The sequence below is a fragment of the Condylura cristata genome, unplaced genomic scaffold, assembly GCF_000260355.1.
Source record: "Condylura cristata isolate star-nosed mole 26May11 unplaced genomic scaffold, ConCri1.0 scaffold00009, whole genome shotgun sequence".
Classification (NCBI taxonomy): Eukaryota; Metazoa; Chordata; class Mammalia; order Eulipotyphla; family Talpidae; genus Condylura; species Condylura cristata.
Window position 1 is genome coordinate 27,829,376 of NW_004567110.1, and position 5,749 is coordinate 27,835,124.

Consider the following 5,749-nt stretch of genomic DNA (forward strand, 5'->3'; position numbering starts at 1 on the left):
CCCACGAGTTTATGGACACCTAATTTTTGACAAAGGAGCAAAGAAGATACAATGGAACAAAGAAAATTTGTTCATACCTGAACATTTTTAATTGATCAGTTGAGGTCTTGCCTCCATCTCAAACCACTAGATTAGACAAATAACAGATTCTCCACACTGACATTTGCTTTCTAAAAATGCAAAATTTGTAATTACTTTTGAAGAAACACAATTGCTTCACTTCACAGTTCTTGTGAGGATCAAGTGAAATAAGTCATGTGAGTGTGATGCCAAACTGGAAGGAAACAGTTACTAAGATGGGTAACTATTTCTTGACTTCAGATTTGTAGCCAGTTGTCTAGACCTATAGTTCTCACTTTAGAGCTTTTGTACTAGAAGAGCATTGTATTGTCACTTAAATTTACACATTTTATTTTGAAAATTGAAGTTCTTATGGAAATTCCTTCTATACCTCCACTTCAGGACCAGCCTCATGAGTAACCTGTTATGTGCTAGGATTTGAAGGGCGATTTTGCAAGCCCACCTCCTTTTGCCCAAGTTCTTAATCCTTTGAGAGAAATATGCCTTTGGGTTAAGACCTCTTATTTCCTACCAGGAGTATCCATTCAGAAACTAAACAACTACAAAAGAAGATCTATTATATTAATATCCTGGCATGGGTTCATTCCCAGATACCCTTATGAAACAGAGCAAAAGAATGGAATGTGAAGGGGGTATGACTGAAGATGAGGCAAAGTTGCTGGGGTGGTGTCTGGGTAGGACAGTCTTGAGGAGTCCTACAGAATCAGATTTGTAAAGGCCAGGGTGCTGAGGAAGGAAGGGGGTGGGGAGGAGAAAGGAAAGAGGTCTCCAAACAAGTCAGGATGAGACCAGAGTCCTCTCCGCCATCACTGTTGAGGCTGGCTGGGTTCCTGTCTTCCCCGGGCCTGAAAGCAGACACTCTTATCAGCCCTCTCGCTTTGGCCTGTTTACCTTCCTCATGATCTCTCACTAAACCCTGCTTTTTAAATTCCGTGTTGCTTGGAACCTGCCTTCACATCTGATTCCCAAAAATGCAATTCTGCTACAGGCCCTGAGGGTCACGCCAGGACTGTGCCCCACCGTTCACCCAAGTTCCACCCTTGAGGGATCTCTCTCACTTGGAGAATGATCTCCTGCTAGTGTGAATGATCTCAGCACTTCCTTTCCCCAAACTCTTATGTGGCTTCAAAGTGATGCACAAATACATTAATCTCTGGCTTTCCCTCTGCAGACGCCTAACTTGCTATTATCTAAGGTGCTTTTATTTTTTTCACTTTTTCCAAAGTTTACTGATGTGCCAATTGTTGATGTAACTCTACAATTTGGGGAGGACAGCTTCAGTCCTCCAGTGTGCATGTGTTTCGCTCGTCCTCCACCAGTGCTCCCATCCCTTCTTTCCTCCCCCATCACTTCTAGTAATAAGTTTCTTTTTCACAGAATCTAAGGATTATTTTTGTTGTGTTTTGCCGGTTTCTTTTCTTTGGTTATTTATATTCCACAAATGAGTGAGATCATCTGTAACTGTCACTTTCTGATTTATTTCATTTAGCATAATCATCTCAAGACCCATCCACTTTTTCCCAAAAGACACTTATTTCAATAGTTTTTAATAGTTTAGTAGTATTCCATTGAGTCTGTTGTCCTGAATGTTTCTATCCAGCCATCTGTCAATGGGCATCTAGTTGGTTCCATGACTTGTTTATCATGAATAATGTTGCAGTGAGCATAGTTTTCATAACCTTTGGATACCTAGAAGTGGTATTGTTGGATCACATCATATTTCTATTTTTACTTTTTTGAGGGATCTTCATAATATTTTTCCTAGAGGCTACACCAAATCACATTTTGATTTGTTCTGTTTTTCTCCCTTTATTAAAGTAACACTGATTTACAATACTGTATATGATTAGCGAAATAGGTTCACATGTCAGATGTATGTTATTACCAAACCCCCAAGCTTCTATAACCCTTTACCAAAGGCCACTGAGTCCTCTGCCACATTTGTTCCACTCTAGGAGATTCAATTCTGTAGTCATTGCTAGGGTACATTTTTGGTTTACCTCTTCTGATGTCCACATACAGAAGTTTCTCTGAGAGTATATACCCAAGAGCAACATTCATGTGCATAACTGCCTCTGGATCAAATACTGCTAATTTTATTGCTGTTTTATTGTCATAGCATCAGCACTGAGTAAGAGTTTGTTATTTCACATCCTTACCAACAACATCTGGTATGTGCTATGACAGAATGTTTGTGGTCCTTCTACCCCACCCCCCCACCCCCATCATATCTTGAAATCCTAACCTCCAAATGTGATGGTATTAGCAGGTGGGGTTTTGGGAAGTTAGAACTCTGAATGGGATCAGTGCCTTATAATAAAAGAGGCTCCAGAGAGACCCCGAGCTCCTTCTACCATTTGAGGACAGAACAGGCAGGTGCTGGCTATGAGCTGGGATAATGGCCTTTCTGAATGTTACCATGATCATCTGTAATTCCCAGCCTCCAGAACCGTGAGTAAAATTTCTGTTTTTTATAAGCTACTGGGTGATGATAATTTGTTGTAGCAGCTGAAACATATTAAGACAATATGTAATGTGCAAAAATTTTGCAAACCAAGCAGGTATAAGATGGTTCTTATTAGTGCTTTAATTTGCAGTTTTCTGATTATTGGTGAGATGGAAACACTTTGTTTATTAGGCAATCATATTTTCTCTTATGAAAAAATGCCGGTTCATGTTTTTGCCCATTTTTTCCACTGGATTGTCTGACTTTTCTTGTCGACCTGTCAGCATTATTTCTATATCCTGGATGCAAATCCCTTACCAGTCATATGTGTGACAAGTAAATGTTCTCACTTTATGAGTTACTTCACACTTTATCATCTATTGTGTATTAAAGTTCTTAATTTTATTGTAATTGCATGCATCACTTTTTTCATCTGTAGTTTTGTTTCTTTTAGAAATCCATCCCTTCCATTTAATAGTAGATGTTATCACTGAGTACTTTCTATGTTTCAGTACTCACTATTTCCCTCTTACAGGTGATATGTGCAAGGCACAGAGGAGATAAACCATTTGATCAAGATCACACAGTAAATGAGCAGTGGAGTGAAGATTTGAATCCCAGCTCTCTGCCTTCAGCATGTTAACAAACATTCATGTTGCCTCTTTTGTAGTGATCATTTCGTCTCACTCTAAAAATTTTTGAGTTTGCATTTCTCATTAACATGTTTAATCCCAAAATGACTTTTATATATGGTGTGAGATAGCTGGTTCAAACTTTACATCAATAGCTACCTCGGCCTCTTAGGCACACATCATTAGTGAAACTAGTGTGGACTGATTCAGGCTGAAGATGAATTTAAAAAAAAAACAAAAACACTTTTTTGTGAATGCTGTAAATGGTGATTCCAGACAAGTGGGCAACATGTAACCTGCTTTCTAAGGTCACAGTGAAGCCCTGCTCCAAATGATGTGAAACCAGAATAGAATTCTTTGAATTAGCTGAGGAAGACAAATGTCCATCATTTCAATGCTGAGCATAGTAGGTGGTTCAAAGGCTTTGGTGTGCAATAAAGTGAACAGGATATCCCTTGAAGAAACCCAGCAGGACATAGAGGCCATCACAAAACCCTGAACAGCCTCCTGTTCCACCTACACTGCTGGGACTAAAATAACTCACAATGCATTCCTGTCACCTTCCTGTAAACTGTGTGGGAAGGAACACTGGTCACGAATTCCTTGTTTCAACCACCCCACATGCTAGGAGAGCCACAGCAACTGCGCTGGCTTCTTGGGTTCTGGAGAATTGCATGTCACAAGCAACCTATCATATGAAATGTACTAGAAGTTTTTAAGGTGAAATGACTTTTTAAATTAAAAATGAGGTAGAGTTGAGGGTAGAAGAAAGCTGAGGGGGCTAGATTATAAAGGATTTCATCTGCCAGGTTTGAAAAATGTGAACTTTATTGTGTGAGTGGGGATGTTTAGAAACATTTTAAACAAGAAAGCAAGAAAGTAACATAATTTGTTATTTGTTAGAGATGGTATGACTAAAAAAAAAAAAAAAGAAGGAAAATGGTACGACTAGTGACAATCTGGCTGATAGAATGTCCTAAGTACGACTAGTGACAATCTGGCTGATAGAATGTCCTAAGAGTGGTTGTGCCAGGCTTTGCTGGTGACATTTTCCTACCATTTCCAACCCATCCCAATTCTTCCTTGCTGGCAGAACTCACCTCCCACTGGTGGTTGGAAATACCCAACCATTACTTACACGTAGAACATGGGTGGGTGACCCCCTCCTTCCACTTTAGGGAGAAGATTATTGAGAAGATTCTGGAGAGATTTCCCTCCCTAAGAAAAGATACATAAGAAAAGCCTTCCTTCTTTTCTAAATGTGGTTATGTTGTGCAACATGGAATTGCCACCATGAAAAAGGACAAGGTTAATACTTCAGGGATGGCAGAAAAGAAAGGATGACATGGAACCACATAGAATCTCATCCCCTCTGGAAGTAACAAACTATTATTGAAGCCACTTTTATTTGAAAATTCTGTTACTTGCACCCAAAAGCACCTCAACAGAGAGAAGCACAAATAATTACTTAGCATTAGTGACCCACACAAAACTCATGTTATAGAAAATATAAAATAGTATTTTTTAATTCATATGTTGATTTGATATAAGCTAACTCTTAAAATTGAAAAGAGTTAGCTACCAAATGAACTGTTCCTGAACATTTTGTGTTCAAGCAATGAACATTACAACTTCTAAGATGATATAGTTGTCTTTTCTGCTATCTGAAGTTACCCCCCCCTCATTTGCACATTCACTTTAAGGAACAGGAAACATTTTCCCTACTCTCTGCTAGGCAACAATTCTTCTTTCTTGAAAATCGGCCCCCATGAAGTCTTCTCAGTAAAAACTCATGATAAAAGAAAAATCTTAGCATTGTGTAAGCAAAAGAATTCCATGTTCCAGCACTTCTGGCAAGAGGATAGAATCTTCAAGTGAAAAACAACTTACAGTTCGTTGGCAGTAACAATAGATTCTGAATACAGGTAAAACCAGAACATCTGGTTAGAGTTCATTAAGATCATTAACAATTATCTATCATCATAACTTCTTCCATCCAGTAGCCGGCAGTTTTTCGAGCAAATCCTTCTGGTTCCAGTCGAAGGAAAACCCAGTTAGTTTCTGATACACTCTGGGATCCTCCAGGTACCACGGGGGACTCCTTATTTCATTCCAACACAATTTTGTGAGGGCCTCTCAGGTGTTGTCACTGAGATTTAAGTGATGGAATCTTTAATCTCATGCTGTCACATTTTCGGGAACGCGTGACTTTTCCATATGCAAACATTTTTTTTTTTTAATACAAGTGAGAAAAACTACGTATGTGATGGAGCTGGAATAACCAGGTACAGACGGGAGAAGGTGGCTGCCTTGTGTTAGCCAATGCCCCCTTTTCTCTCATTAACTTCTGGCAGCGTTGATTATAAGCTCCCGCTGAGACTGCAAGGGCATTAGGCAGATACCTCTTTCTCCGCCCGGCAGGTGCGGACGCTAAGGCGCAATAGGCGAGGGCGTTCGTCCTGGGCAGGTGCACGCGGGCCCTCGCGCCAGAAGAGGCGGAACAGCCCGAGGCCAAAGACCCCCGGCTTCCGGCGGGCAACAGGAGCGGGAGGAGCGAGAAGGGGCGAGGGCGGGGAGGCGGGGCGGGCGC